At 43.0% G+C, this 15,696-nt stretch overlaps 1 pseudogene; it reads right to left on the reverse strand.

Annotated features, from left to right (window-relative positions):
* Positions 1 to 1,233: 1,233 nt before the first annotated feature.
* Positions 1,234 to 9,873, reverse strand: LOC129473107 (glutathione S-transferase A3-like; annotated as a pseudogene).
* Positions 9,874 to 15,696: the final 5,823 nt, after the last annotated feature.

Here is a 15,696-nt window from a genome sequence, read left to right on the forward strand (position 1 = left end):
CAAATCTGGGAACGCTGTTTGCATATGCTTTCCTCTTTGCCTCACATTGCCCATAATATAACAAATCTGAAAGTATCCATCACCTGGATTCATCAATTGCAAATAATCTTTCTTCATCTATACCATATAGGGGGTTATGTCAGCCCCCAAGAAAGATAGGTCCATATAGAAATCCCTAGATCCTGTGAACTTGATCTTATTTGGAAAAAGGCTCTTTGCAGATGTAATGAAGTAAAAGAATTTGAGATGAGATCATCTTGGTATATCTGGATAGGTCCCAAATCCAATGACAATTGTCCTCACAGCAGAGAGAAGAGAAGACACAACACACAGAGGGTGAGGTGCAAGAAGACAGAGGCAGAAATTAGAGTGATGTGGTCATGATCCATGAAAGTCCAGAAAGGCCAAGAGCCCCCAGAAGCTAGAAGACGCAGGGAAGGATTCCTGGAAATCACTCCTAATTCAAGCACGCTGGCACAATGACACACCAGGGAAAAATAATTTTACATATAGTTACTTATATGTAATTTGCTTATACCATCTGTATCTTGGCAGCCCAGGCCTGAGTGGCACTGGAGGAACTGAGGGAAGGCTCATGCCCGGGGCCCCACAGAGCCTTAAGGAGCAGAGTGAGGATGAGCCAGGAGCACACGCACTGTAAGGGACAACAAGGTGGCCTGAGAGCAGAGGGTGGGTCTGTTTGCTCTTCAATATTTCCTCCCCTCCTAGAAAACTGAGGAATCCATAGCAGACAGAATCGTTGTTTGAAAATACATAAGAAAAAGTTTTTTCATCAGAAATAAAATGGATGTCAAGGAAAAAAAGAAAATTTCATTTTGCCATTCCCCAGAATGATAACTGTTTTCTTGTGCAGAATGTCAGAAGTAAATTTCTATACCTGACTTTTTGATAGGCCATTTGACAAATGTTGCAGTACAATTCTTGAAAAAGTCAAACAAACCACATAGTCTACATTTTACTTTTTTACTAAATTTTTAATTCCAAGAAAATTTATGGGGAGTTTGGAAATCTGATTTCATATCAGATACTAATGAAAAGAAATCAATTTTAACTAAATCTGGTCATAGGCGTTTTACTACGTAATTAGCATATAATTTTTAAAAAGTTTATTAACTTCACAATAGCCACAACCAACATTTAGATAAAGCAATTTATTGTTGCAAAACTTTAGAATATTGGTATTGCATGTTCTTGGCATCCATGCCTGCTTTATCAAACCTTGAAAATCTTCGTTGCTTCTTCTAAACCTTTCGCATCTATGGGAAGCTTCCTCAGGCTGCCAGGCTGCAAAAACTTCTTCACTGTGGGGAGTTTGCTGATTCTGATTTTCAGGGCCCACAATGCACAAAGCACAGCCGCAGAGTGAAGCCAAGGGCTGACATCACCATTAACACAACCCGGGGAATCTGCGCCCCTCCTGCACAAAGACCAACTGAGTTTCCTCTATCAGCACCAGTAAGGAGGCAGAAAGAGACACTAAGTGAGAAATGAAGATAAGAGGAAGAACATGCAGCTCACTAGCATTTTCCCAAACAATGTCTTTAACACTTAATTCAGTTCAGTCTTCCTAGCCTCTTTCTTACACATGAATCTTGTAGATTCACGGCTCTTGTAGAAGATGAGAAAGAACAATGTGCCTGTGAGATATCAGCACAGATCAGTCTCTAAGCAGAAGTGAAGATATGGGAAAATTGAGTTAGAAATGAAAATAGAAAATGTTAAAGACAAACCATGGGGCCACTTTTTCCCATAGAGAGATATAGCTTTGGGGGGCAGCGTGATGGGAGAGCTGCGCACAAGGAACTCAGTTATCTGACAGCAGGAGCCAGAGCATAAGGAAGGAACCAGATGGAAAGGGCCCTGCTCAGACACACTTGGTGTGGGAAGATAAGGGCATATTGGGATAAACGGCATCACAGAGAACTCAGGAACAGAAACCACAGTGAAATAGAGGGATGAAGAGAGATGCTGGGCCCTGGGTCCTTGGCATTATAAAAAGCAAAGTATTCTTGGAGTAGCATGCACATCAAATTTCCTTGGCATAACAAGAAGGCATTTCTATGCCTCAGAATCAGGACCTGGAAGCTCATTTTGGAGACCTGGGGGGCCCTGAAGTCCTGGAGAAGGCTGGGGTCAGAATGTGGCCAGTTCAAGGGCCCAGATACTAGATCTCAAGATGTGAGATGAGGAGCTGCCTCTTGAGGACTGGGAAATGGGTCACCTTCACCAGAGGGAAGTTGGAGATGAGGCTGGAGTCAAGCTCTTCCACGTGGTAGAGAAGTTCGACCAGGTGAATGTCAGCCCGGCTCAGCTTGTTGCCACTGAGGTAGTCTCACTCATGGCTCTTCAACACCTGGAGAGTGGGAGGAATCAGATCAGGAACACATGTGCAGTGAGGCGGGGGCCTATGCTTCTCCTTGAGTTTGTCCAGCCTGACTCTCCCTCTCCCACCTCTGCTTCCTTACTGGGCAGGTGCAAAGATCCAGACCTTTCTCCATGTTACCTGATTCAGTGAGACAGTAAGAAGTGTGGCTCTGCTCACTCCTTGTTTGGATCCCAGGCTCCCATTTTCTCCTCTCATTCCACATCACTGTGGCATCCACAGCACCCACCCAGCTTGCATCTTCCACATGGGCCAGGGGCTTATCCCCTGCTGCAGCATGTCCTGTCTGCCCCAGGCCCTACAGTGTGCAGCCCTGATGTTCAGCGGCTCTACACACTCTCTCTCTCCAGTCTCTCTTGGGCAGCAACTCCACCTTCATGACAGCACTCTTCTCCCAGGAGTAGACTATTTCAGAATCCTCATTTCCTGCTCTGGGATCTGAAATAAGCCTGGGTGAACTTTAATTCATCCTCTTTCTTTCAATGGTGGTTCTTACTGCTTTGACTATGTTATAATCTGCATGCCACTGTGTCCTGGGGTGAACTGCAAAGATGTCTGCAACTTACTTTGAAATGCAAAAATAATAATAATAATAATAATAATTAATAATAATAATGTGTTTGAGTGAGGCAAACAGGGGTGGAGTGACTGACATGTGATAAATCAAAGATAAAAGGTTAACTTTGGGCCGGGTGCGGTGGCTCACGCTTGTAATCCCAGCACTTTGGGAGGCCGAGGCGGGTGGATCACGAGGTCAGGAGATCGAGACCACGGTGAAACCCCGTCTCTACTAAAAAAAATACAAAAAAAAATTAGCCGGGCGTGGTGGCGGGAGCCTGTAGTCCCAGCTACTCGGAGAGGCTGAGGCAGGAGAATGGCGTGAACCCGGGAGGCGGAGCTTGCAGTGAGCCGAGAGATTGCGCCACTGCACTCCAGCCTGGGCCTGGGCGACAGAGTGAGACTCCGTCTCAAAAAAAAAAAAAAAAAAAAAAAAGGTTAACTTTGCTCTTTAGATCCTTGGTGTATATATGTTCATAAAACATTTCTTTGGACTCCACTAGATCTATACATTTTTAATAATAAAATTTTTGAGTGATATATGATATTTATTAAAATATCTCAGGACATTGACATCATAAATAATAAAAAGAGAAAACATATGGCAACATTGATTTAAGATAATATTTTGACAATACATTTTCACACTATGTATCCATACAAACGTATGGATAATTACTTGGTACACAAACAAAACAACTTCAATGTTATATTGTAATATACATTGTTCAAATGCACATATCACAGGCTATTTGGTAGAACTGGTAGAATTCTTATTCACAGTCTATTTTTATACCATGCTTTGAGAGTCAGGTGCTCCATTAACATCAAGGAAAGCTTTTTGGAAGTGAAGGTCAATGCCCCAAAAATACACAGGCACTATTTTATTTTTCTGTTGCCTTGTGTTATGGACTGAATGTTTATGTTTCCCAAAAATTCATATGTTGAGATCCTGACCCTCAAATCTTTAGAAGAGATTCCTAAAAAATATATTCTTTCCAGCCATTAGTAGGTGGGGGTTTCAGGAGATGATCAAGTCCTGGGGGTGGAGCTGTCATGAATGACATTAGTCCCCTTATAAAAGGGATCTTAGAGAACTCCCTTGGCATGTTTCCCATGTGAGGACACAGCCAGAGATTGGCTGTCTGTGAACCAAAGAACAGGTGCTCCCCAGATATGAAATGTGCTGGCACATTGATCTTGTACTTCCCAGCCTGCAGAGCTGTGAGACAGAAACTTCTGTTCTTTAAACTACCCAGCCTATGGTATTTTATTATAGCAGCCAAACTGCTAAGAAACCCTCTAAACTCTTAGTGCCTTTATAGACTAAACAGCTTCTATCATGACCCTTACAACAGTCAGTCAAATACACCAGCATTTGGTCAATAACTGCCAGCTTCCCTAATTTTTGCCTCTATTTTCAATTTATGACCAACCACAGAAAGCAAAATATGGATCTCTGACTAATCCCATAGAAATCCACACTTCTAGTTAGCCAGCTTATAGCATCCCTAGGCCAGCAACCTGCAATCAGGGCATAACTTTTTCTTCCATGAATCTCTCAGACTTTCCTGCCTACCTCTGAATCTCTGACAAATGCAAGAGATGGTGGCTGACTTCCTTTCTATAGCAAGCTCTGTATAAACACCTTTTGCTTATTCTCATTTGGATTGTCTTCACTTCCACAGTTTTTCTGGAAGTTGCAACAAGACATGATCTATGTTGCCCGTTGCCATGGACCACAGCCGTCAACCAGGTGCAGTATCCACAAAGGCTCCTCGTGCCTTGTGGCAAGTCCGCACCTGGGCTGAACTCTTTTCTCTTTGCATTGAGCTCTTTCACTTTTTATTCTCAGGCTGGTCCTTGGTTTTGGTATTGGTTCTCATCTGCTTAGCATCCTTTGTAGAATCAGGACTTTCTTTTCATTTCTTTTGTAGTCTTTTGTGTTACTTTTTTTGTCGTGCGATCTAAAGGTGTTGTTTGTCATAAAAGAAGCAGCATAAAAGCAGAGGCCCAGAAGCCTGTTTTTCAAGATAGCTTCACAGTACATTGTTTGAGGTTCTCACTGGACCTCTTTTTCATTTGTCAAACTTTGCTGTGAGTCACCCCTAAAATCGAATGAACTTCTTCTCTCTTGATTTTTGGTTCTTGTTGTTCTGCAAACTTGGCAGTGATCCAGACAGAAACATCACAGTTTCCACTTGGGGCAGAGTATTGACTGTGACTTTAGATTTACTTTATCCTTGTTAAGTGGTAATCCATATAACTGACTGAATAATTCTCTATTGTAGTTTTGAGGCTTAAATCATGTAGCCACTAAAAAGCTGAAGAAATGCCTAGGGCAAGATCTGGGGAAGGGGCATGCAGCTTCCATGCCTTCCCTGGACAGGCCACCCTCCAAGAAGCTCCATGTGTTCAGCTATCCAGAAGCTCTCAGGTACAGTTTCAAAGACAGGAAAATAATGGCTTGTTGTTCCCTCTTTGATCAGGGCAATCTTTGTATCTTTTTCCTCAGGTGAATGCAATGAGTAATGAAGAAGCTTTTCACTCAAACCTGCCCTACCTTCTATATACATATCTACCCCGTGAGAAAAAATAACCAAACTGCTAAGTGCCTTCTGCCTTAGATTTTTTTTTTTTTTTTGAGACGGAGTCTCGCTCTGTCGCCCAGGCTGGAGTGCAGTGGCGCTATCTCGGCTCACTGCAAACTCCGCCTCCCGGGTTCACACCATTCTCCTGCCTCAGCCTCTCCAAGTAGCTGGGACTACAGGCGCCGGCCACCACGCCCGGCTAATTTTTTGTATTTTTAGTAGAGACGGGGTTTCACCGTGGTCTCGATCTCCTGACCTCGTGATCCGCTTAGATTTTATGTTTAAACACTTGAGACAGTGGAGCATTAGGTGACAGGAAAGTAATTCAGCTCCATTGGGTGACTTTTATATGCCAGTCGTTAGGCTATGATTTGTGTATTTACATTTATTTCTCAGAACACTCTACTGTGGTAGATCTATATCTAAAATGTTTGTTATACACGAAACCAAATACAGGTACAAGAAACATCAGTGACCTGTCCAGCGTCACAGTCATGACAGAAATTAGTGGAATCACTGCAAGTAACCACTGATGCTACAACTAGGGTTTGCTCACTCTGATGTGGTTTGTTCTACACATAAGCTTAGCATGATTCGTATGGCTAAAGACCTGCCATTTACATAATCCCAAGACAGCCTCGCCAGCACAGCCATCTCGAATGTGTCCGTTTTCCTCTATCATCATACTACACATCCCAGGTTCATTTTTATGCCCAATATTAGAAGTTCTTAAAAAAGAAAAAAATAAAATAAATAAAGGAAAAACTAGGAAAGAAGGTATATCTTTAAAAGCTATCCCTAAAAAATGTATTTTTTCAAGCAAGCTAGTAATTTTCAAAAAAAAAAAAGCTCTCTCAATTTTTTTCCATAAAACATTGTTCCATTACCTTCTCCATATGATGTTGGCCAATTCTAGTCATGAGTGTTTCAAGACCTCACCTAATATTCCCATGGTAACATGGGAAAATTGTTTACATGGTAAAATTGGTAAACATGGTAAAATTATTCATATAGTTAAAGCCAGTGCATACCATAGGACATTTTCTTTCTTCACATTTCAAACTGTGTTTCCTACAAAACTTCTATTTTTTTTGTTTGTTTGGTTGGTTTTTTTTTTTTTTTTTTTTTTGAGACAGAGCCTTGCTCTGTCACCAGGCTGGACTGCAATGGGGCAATCACTGCAACCTCTGCTTCCTGGGTTCAGGTGATTCTCCTGCCTCAGCCTCCCGAGTAGCTGGGACCTTAGGTACACGCCACCACGCCCAGATAATTTTTGTATTTTTAGTACAGACTGGGTTTCACCATGATAGCCAGGAGGGTCTTGATCTCTTGACCTCGTGATCCACCCACCTTGGCCTCCCAAAGTGCTGGGATTACAGGCATGAGCCACCGTGCCTGGCCCTGTATTTTATTTTTCTTTGTGACAGAGTCTTGCTCCGTCACCCAGGCTGGAGTGCAGTGGTGCGATCCTGGCTCACTGCAACCTCCGCCTCCCATATTCAATCGATTCTCCTGCCTCAGCCTCCCGAGTAGCTGGGATTACAGACACTCGCCACTACGCCTGGGTAATTTTTGTATTTTGAGTAGAGATGGGGTTTCGCCATGTTGGCCAGGCTGGTCTTGAACTCCCAACCTCAGGTGATCTGCCTGCCTCGGCCTCCCAAAGTGCTGGGATTACAGGCATGAGCCACCGTACCTGGCGAATACTTTTAAATAACAGCTTTATTGACATGTATTCACATACCATAATTGCCACCCCTTAACAGAATATTATTCAGTAATTTTTAGTACATTTACAGAATTCTGCAAATACTATCTCTGTCTAATTCCAGAACATTTTTATCACCTGGGAAAGCAGTAGCACATGCTTTGGCAGCCATTCCCCATTGCCCCCTTTCTCCAGCCCCTGTCAACAACTGATTTTCTTTCTGGACTCAAGTGGTCTGGATGGTTCATACAAAAGAATTCATGTCACATGTGGCCTTTGGTGTCTGGTTTCTCTTACAGCACAGGTTTTCAAGGCTCACCAATGTTGTAGCATGCATCAGTACTTCATCCCTTTTCATAGTCCAAGAACATTCCATTGTCTGCTACAGCACATCTTGTTCCTCCATTCATCCATGGTGGACATTTGGGTTGTTTCCACCTTTTGCATATCATGAATAATTCTCCTATGAACATTTCTGTGCATGGATTAGTGAGGCTGTGTTTTCCTTTCTCCTGGTTGTAGACCTGGTAGTGGAATTGCTAGGTCATTGGTAACTCTATATTGGACTTTTCAAAGAACTGCCAGCAAAGGAGGAGACCCCTCCTCCCAGCTTTGCTGATGCGAAATCAGTCTGGCTGCTTAGGTCTGTATCAAATGCTTCTCTTTAGGTAATCCTGGTATCTTGGGCACCAGCCTCTCAAACCTTAGTCAAGTTGACCAGTTCATACAACTGGCTGGAAACTTAGGTTCCTGGTCATGATTCTTGGAATTGCTGGAATCTGAGATTCAACTCCTCCGCAGCATTCTCTCCCCAGGCCTTCATCTACAGACTCTCAAACATTCTATGCCTTGTCCTAAACTGTTGGCTGGAGTCCAGCCTCTGAAGTCCTGAGCACCTGGAATCATGATTCCCCATCATCCTGAGTTCATGGTTCATCAGCGTTTGGAAACCCCTGTCAGGGTGCTGGATCCATAGGCTGCATTGTCTTCTAGAATCATACTCACCTGAACCCTCCCCATATTCACTGTTTTCTCATCTCCATGGGACTCTGCAATACTGGACACCAACATATATGCCCAAGGCCCAGCCTGCTGCTAGTCGTGATGCTCCTTCCATGGTCCCGCCCACTCACAGAAGGACCTAAATCACTCTGTGTTCTCTGTTGATTGAAGAACAGAAAATATACTATATGGGGCTCTCTCCTTTATGTCTTTCCCACAGAGGTTGTATTTGCTGGCAATGTAGTTGAGAATGGCTTTGGTCTGCCCCAGCTTCATCCCCTCAATCTCAACCATTGGCACTTGCTGGAACAACAAACTCCGATCTTTAGAAAATAGAAGAAAAAAAAGGCAGAGTGAAATTTCTATGAATTCCACCCTTTCAGGATGAAAAAGTGGTTGTGGAAATGACTAAGTGTATAAAATGAAAAAAAAATTGCCTGGCAACTGTTTAAATGAAATAGGAATTTGTTTTTAGCTTCTGGAAGTGCTTTTTCTTATCAAGCTTTATTTTACTTTTTATACTGTTACTTCGTTTATCTTTTTATTCCCCATCCAGCTACAAAATAGGTCGCTTTTATTGTCTGTGTTGATTTATCTTCATGATATCTCAGGAAGAAGTTGGGAGAGACTGCAACAGGCCACCAACCAGATGCCATTTAACATGGGAATTTCTCAACGTAAGTTTCATGCTGTTGAAGACATTAAACACAGTTCTGAGAGAAGCTTCTATGAAGGCTTTGTGTGCTCTTCAATACACCCATTAGACAGTGTGTGCAGGGCAGGCTCTGTGTTTCTTACCCCATGACTTCTACCCTGGCTCATGTCCCTCCTCACCCTCTGACCTGGACTTCCAACCAATTCAACACTGTCTCGTTATCTAAGCAGACAATATTGCAAAGATATCACCTTGTCAAACTTAGAAACAATTCAAAATGGACCTATTTCAACTCCTTTTGCCTAAAACGTGTCCTTGCGTGTCTTTGGATGGGGTGGGCTATATGAGATCCTGAGCTGATGACCACAGCTCACTCATGGTGCCAAAAGCAGGAAAGCAAGAAAAGGGATCCTCAGGGTGCTAGAGATGGGTCTCCAGCAAATACAAAAGAAGTCTGGCCCTTTTTAGCCTGGAAAGAGTTGCCAGACCTGCTCTAGGAGCCCATCGTTTCCATTTTATGATTTTCTCCCTCTTCGCCATCACCAACTACAATCCTACACACATGTAAGCATTGCCGGCTGTTCAAACCTCCCTGTGTACCTTCTACTAGATAACTTCCTCAGAGGCACTTAGAGACTTGATCTTACTATTTCTTAACTTTTCCAAATCTTTTGCAGATTCCAGAAATTTCTCTTCAAACTGGAAGCAGAAACAGTAAATGGGCTCTTATTAATTCATTCCATAGCATTGTAGACTTTTAACCTTGAATGGCTTCTGTCTGGTACATAATTTGGAAAATATAAGATTTCTGAGCTTGGCAGAGCACACAGAGGAGGCTGGTAGTGGCCATTTTGAAATTTACACTAGATCATCAAGAAAAGGGCATGGATCACAGCACATAGTTGCTCAATCTTCTAGTTCACTTTACTTCCACCTTGATCACTCCCATGTCCATGATTAGGTCATGATTTGACAGGGGATGTCACTGCAGTTAAACGATCATGCAGTTCTTCTAATTATGATGTTGTCATATCTTAGGAAAGCGTATGTCTCTGAGTGAGATCAGACCACAATCTTTGTGTCCCCAGCATGGGTATGCCATGGGCCAATGGCCACCAAAGATTCTGCCACCAAGGTCCCTCTGCTATAATTTACATAGCTCAGTTTGTAGGAGCCCTGCTAAGGTTGAAATAGGTCATAGCTGTTGCACAGTTATAACTCTTGCAATTATAATTTTCCCTCCTGGAGTATATGGGACACAATAGAATAGAATTCTCAATTTCAGGAAGGAATTAAAGTCCCCACAGTAACATTATTTTTAATGAAAATCTCTGGCTTGTGACATGGTTGTGTGGGTTTAATATCACTGTTGTCATGTCCTGGCTTCTTGACTTTGGACACATTGTTAAATCTCTCTGTGTCTCGTATCCTAACCTATGAAATGGGTATACTTATGGTACCTATGTTATAGGTTGGTATGAAGATTAAATTACAAAGTCATGCAAAGCACTCAGAAAACTAGCAAGTGTATAAGTGCTCATGAAACATACACTATTAGGATTCTGAGGTATGGCTGCTATTTCATATTTTCCTTAAAAAAATTAAATCAATCTAATATTGATGAAAATATACTCCATTGCTGATCTATATCAGTGATTTAAACTTTGAAATAAATCACACCTTGTCCTGAGTAGTCACTTTGGTTGGAATGGCAGCCAGCAATAAGGCCGTCTCAATCTGATCAGAAGCTCTGAGTGGATGCAGGTATTTAATACAAATATGAAAACCAGTTATTGCATAACAATGCAGTTGACTTAATAGGCAGAATCTATAAAAATAAAAGTCAAAGTAGACACTTATCAAGATTACCTGTATTTCACTGTTGATATGATCTGGTACCAATCTTGGCTCTGCCTCAAAATAGCTGTGTGATCTGGGAATCATCACTTAACATCTTCAAGCCTTAGTTTCCTCATCCGCAAAATGGGGATACAACATTTTCTTAAACAGAGTATTGCAATATTTTCAAAATGCATGATACGGGGCCTGACCTGCATGCATCAACATCAAGTAATAAATGGTAGTTGTGTTTGCAGTGGTTACTTATAGTTTAATGGAGTTGTTTACGGTGAAAGTTCAGGAATTTGGGGGTTTCTAGCTTGCTCCATGCAACAGAGTTTGTTGTGGATCTATGATTGCACAGGACCAGGATCTAGAGGTCATGGGGGGTGTGTACCAGCAATTAATAAAGAATCCAATTCAGGACAAACCTAAGGAACGGTGGGTGGTCCTGGCAGGAGGGTGACCGTGGTGGGGTGGGATTGGCAAGTGGGACGTGCTTGTGAGGCTGAGGACTGGGTTGTGATCATCAGCCTTAGGGCACTGAGACCCCAGAAGCCTGAGTATGGTCTGCAGTCAGCCCTGCCCCCGCCTTCATTCAGGTTGGATGGAGACCGGGGAGCCTGGGTTCCTCCCAGCCTTGCCCCTGCCTCCCTCCTGCTGAACTCTTCCTACCCGGGCTCTGAACATATCCCTGAGCTGTAGAGCTGATGTCTGGGTGACAGGGTGTTCATTTGTACAAAGAAAACAACCTGGAATGGCAGTGTTTGGATTTCTTGTGTGCTTATTTCTTCATAGGATTGAGAAAGGGTGAGGCTAAAGTCCCAGGCCCTCGTGAAGCAATGAAGAAAGTGCCGTCCCAAGGTTCAGGTCCACACAGCGCCATGAGGCTGAAGGGGCGAGCTAGAAGTTCCCTTCACAGGATGCCACCTCACCTGAAACCCTCCTTTTCGGCTGCCACCCGAGGGACAAGATCTCCTGAGTCTGTCCATGAGTTTCCCGGAGGAAAACCCTCAGGCAGTCGCTGAGGGACTCTGTTCTGGACTTGGAAGTGTTTTTCTCAGGGACACCTCTAGACGGCAGCACTTAGCGGAGTCCCACAGACACCTCCCAGCATTTCCTGCTCAAACACTGGAAGGATGACCTGGTAACTCTGGGGAATGCTTGGGTGTTCTCCTGGAAGCTCCTGATTTTAATCACCTGTTTACTTGTCTCCATTCTTATAGGTATGTAGGCTACTCAACAGCAGGAACTGAGTCTGTCTTGTTCACTGTCTACCATCAGAATCTCACACAGCACCTGGCACTTAGTAGGTGCACAACAAAATAATCATTGAATTAATATACTCAGTCTTTAACAGGTTATTTGTTATAATCCACTGTCTTCCACCTCTCGTGTGTGGTATGCATTTTAACTTTACATTCACTTCCTGATACACATTTTATCCCCTTATTATATAAATTTCTAACATGTATAAAAATAACACAAAAGTATCACGACCTTCCTTGTATTCCTCTCATAGAATCAGTAACTACCAATGTTATTGAAAAGAGTCAAACTCTGTAAAATATTTGAAGATTTATTCTGAGCCAAATATGAGTATCCAGTGCCTGAGATACAGCCCTCAGGAGATTCTGAGACCGTGTGGTCAAGGTGGTGAGGGTACAGCTTAATTTTACACATTTTCAGGAGACATGAGACATCAATCATATATATAGATGTACATTGGTTTGGTATGGAAAGGGGGGAAACTGGAAGTATGGGTTTCCAGGTTGTGTGTAGATGTAAAATTTGTCTGATTGGCAATTGGTTAAAAGGGTTAAGTTACTACCTAACCACCTGGAATCAATAGAAAGGAATGTCTAGTTTAGGATAATAAGGGGTTGTAGAGAACAAAGTTTAATCCTGCAGATGAAGCCACCTGGTAGCAAGTTTCAGAGAAAATGATTGTACATGTTTCTTATCAGACTAAAAGAGTTTGTTCTGTTAGTAATTCCAAAAGAGATAAGGTATAATGAGGCTTGTCCAACCCCCTCCACTTCCCATCACGGCCTGAATTCGTTTTTCAGGTTAGCTTTGGAATGGCCTTACTGAAAAGAGAGATCCATTCAGATGGTCAGAGTGAAGGAGGGGGCTTAGAATTTTATATTTGGTTTACACCATCTAAAACCAATGTGTTTTCATATACATGGCCACCCACTTCCCCCCTCTTGTAATAATGTAAGGAAATCCCAAATACCATATATTCCATGCTTAGATACTTCAAAGGTTTCCCAATAGTCCCCCAATGTCTTAACTCATTCCAGCATTAACTCAAAAGCCCAAGTCCAAAGTGTCATCTGAGACTAGGTAAGTCCCTTCTGCCTCCAAGCCTGTAAAATCAAGAACAAGTTAGTTACTTCCAAGATACAGTAGGAGTACAGGCATTGGGTAAATGATCTCATTTCAAAAGGGAGAAGTCAGTCAAAATAAAAGAGCTGCCAGCCTCATGCAAGTCCAAAACCCAGCAGGGAAGTCATTACATCTTAAAGCTTCATAATAGTCTTCTTTGACTTCTTTGACTCGTTGTCTCACATCCAGGCCATACTGATGCAAGGGGTGGGCTCCCAAGGCCTTGGGCAGCTCTGCACCTGTGGCTCTGCATGATACATTCTCTAGGCTGCTTTAACTGGCTGGTGTTGAGCACCTGCAACTTTTCCAGATGCATTGTGCAAGCTGTTGGTGGATCTATCATTCTGGGATCTGGGGTACAATGGCCCTCTTCTCATAGCTCCACTAGGCAGTGCCCCAATGGAGACTCTGTGTGGGGCTCCAACTTTTCCCTTCCCCACTGCCCTAGTAGAAGTTCTACATGAGGGCTCCACTCCTGTAGCAGGCATCTGCCTGGCCATCCAGGTGTTTCCTCAAATCTTATGAAATCTAGGCAAAGGATACCAAGCCTCAACTCTTGCTCTCTGTGCACATGCAGGCTTAACACACATGGAAGCTGCCAAGGCTTCTTACGGCTTGCCCCCTCTGGAGCAGTGGCCTGAGATGTATCTGGGGCCCTTTATAGCCATGGTTGGAGCTGAAGCAGCTGGGACACAGGATGCCATGTCTCAAGCAGAGCCCTGGGTTTGGCTCACAAAACCAGTTTTCTCTCCTAGGCCTCTAGGCCTGTGATGGGAGGGGCTGTCACAAAGCCCTGGACATGACCTGGAGACATTTTCCCCATTGTCTTTGCTGTTAACATTTAGCTACTTTTGCAAATTTCCAAACTTTTGCAAAAGGAATAGTATGTTAATAACTAAGACTTTTGCAAATTTCTGCCACTGGCTTGATTTCATCCCCTGAAAGTTGGATTTTCTTTTCTACCACGTGATCAGACTGCAAATTTTCCAAACTTTTATGCTCTGCTTCCCTTTTAAATATAAGTTTCAATTTCAGATTGATTCATTCAGATTCAATGACAGATTTCAGATCATGTCTTTGTGAACACATATGAACATGTGCTGTTAGAAACAGCCAGGCTAAATCTTGAATGCTTTGCAGCTCAGAAATTTCTTCTACCAGATACCCTAAATCATCTCTCAAGTTAAAAGTCTCACAGATCTCTACAGCAGAGGCACAATGCCACCAGTCTCTTTGCTAAGGCATAGCAAGAGTGACTTTCACTCCCATTCCCAAAAAGTTTCTCATCTCCATCTGAGACCTCAGCCTGGACTTCACTGTCCAAATCACTATCAGCATTTTGATTACAACCATTCAACTAGTTTCTAGGAAGTTCCAAACTTACCCTCATTTTCCTACCTTCTTCTGAGCCCTCCAAACTGTTCCAGCCTCTGCTCCTTACCCAATTTTAAAGCTGCTTCCACATTTTCAGGTATCTTCATAGGAATGTCCCACTTTCCTGGTACCAGTTTCTTGTATTAGTCCATTCTCACACTGCTATAAAGACATACCTGAAACCGGGTAATTGATAAAAGAGGTTTAATCAGCTCACAGTTCTGCAGGCTGTACAGGCTTCTGCTTCTATGGAGGCCTTAGGAAACTTACAATCATGATGGAAGGCAAAGGGGAAGCAAGCACATATTCACATGGCTGGCAGGAGAGACAGAGAGTCAACAGGAAGGTGCTACACACTCTCAAACATCCATATCTCATGAAAACTCTATCAGAAAACAGCACTAGGGGGATGATGTGAAACCATTAGAAAATAACCCATGGTCCAATCACCTCCCACCAGGCCCCACCTCCAACACTGGCAATGACAATTCAGCATGAGATTTGGGTGGGGACACAGAACCAAACTGTATCAGGTGTCATATTTTTTCCTGTGAATTATTTTATAGCCTGGACAGGTCTCACATCTGGATCCAAAAGGAGGACATCACTGAAGCTCCTAATCTTTCCTTTATATTTTTCCCCACTATTAAACATTTATTCCAGGAGATTGTTGACTTATATTCTAATAGCACCATACACATTAGCTGGGTTCCTTTAGGTGCATTTTAAAAACTAGATATCAGGCTGGGTATGGTCACTCACACCTGTAATCCCAGCACTTTGGGAGACAGCGGTGGGAGGATCACTTGAGCCAAGAGCTTGAGTGCAGCATGAGCAACCTAGCAGACCATGTCTCTACAAAAAAACCAAATTAGTCAGGTGCAATAGCGTGCATCTGTGATCCCAGCGACTCAGTAGACTGAGCTGGGAGGATTGATTGAACCCAGGAGGTGGTGATTGCAGTGAGCCATGACTGTGCCACTGCCCTCCAGCCTGGGCCATGGAGCAAGACCCTGTCTCTAAAACAAAGCAAAACAAAGCTAGTTATATGCTGCAGTAATTATTTAGTTATTCTATCAGCTTCTGAATTTTAATACTTGAGAAGTCATGTAGTCTGCAGATTCCAAACCAGAAAATATTTTGCTCCCATACCCCAGAGGACATTCAGAATATC

The sequence above is a fragment of the Symphalangus syndactylus genome, chromosome 23 (genome assembly GCF_028878055.3).
Source record: "Symphalangus syndactylus isolate Jambi chromosome 23, NHGRI_mSymSyn1-v2.1_pri, whole genome shotgun sequence".
In the NCBI taxonomy this organism is placed as follows: Eukaryota; Metazoa; Chordata; class Mammalia; order Primates; family Hylobatidae; genus Symphalangus; species Symphalangus syndactylus.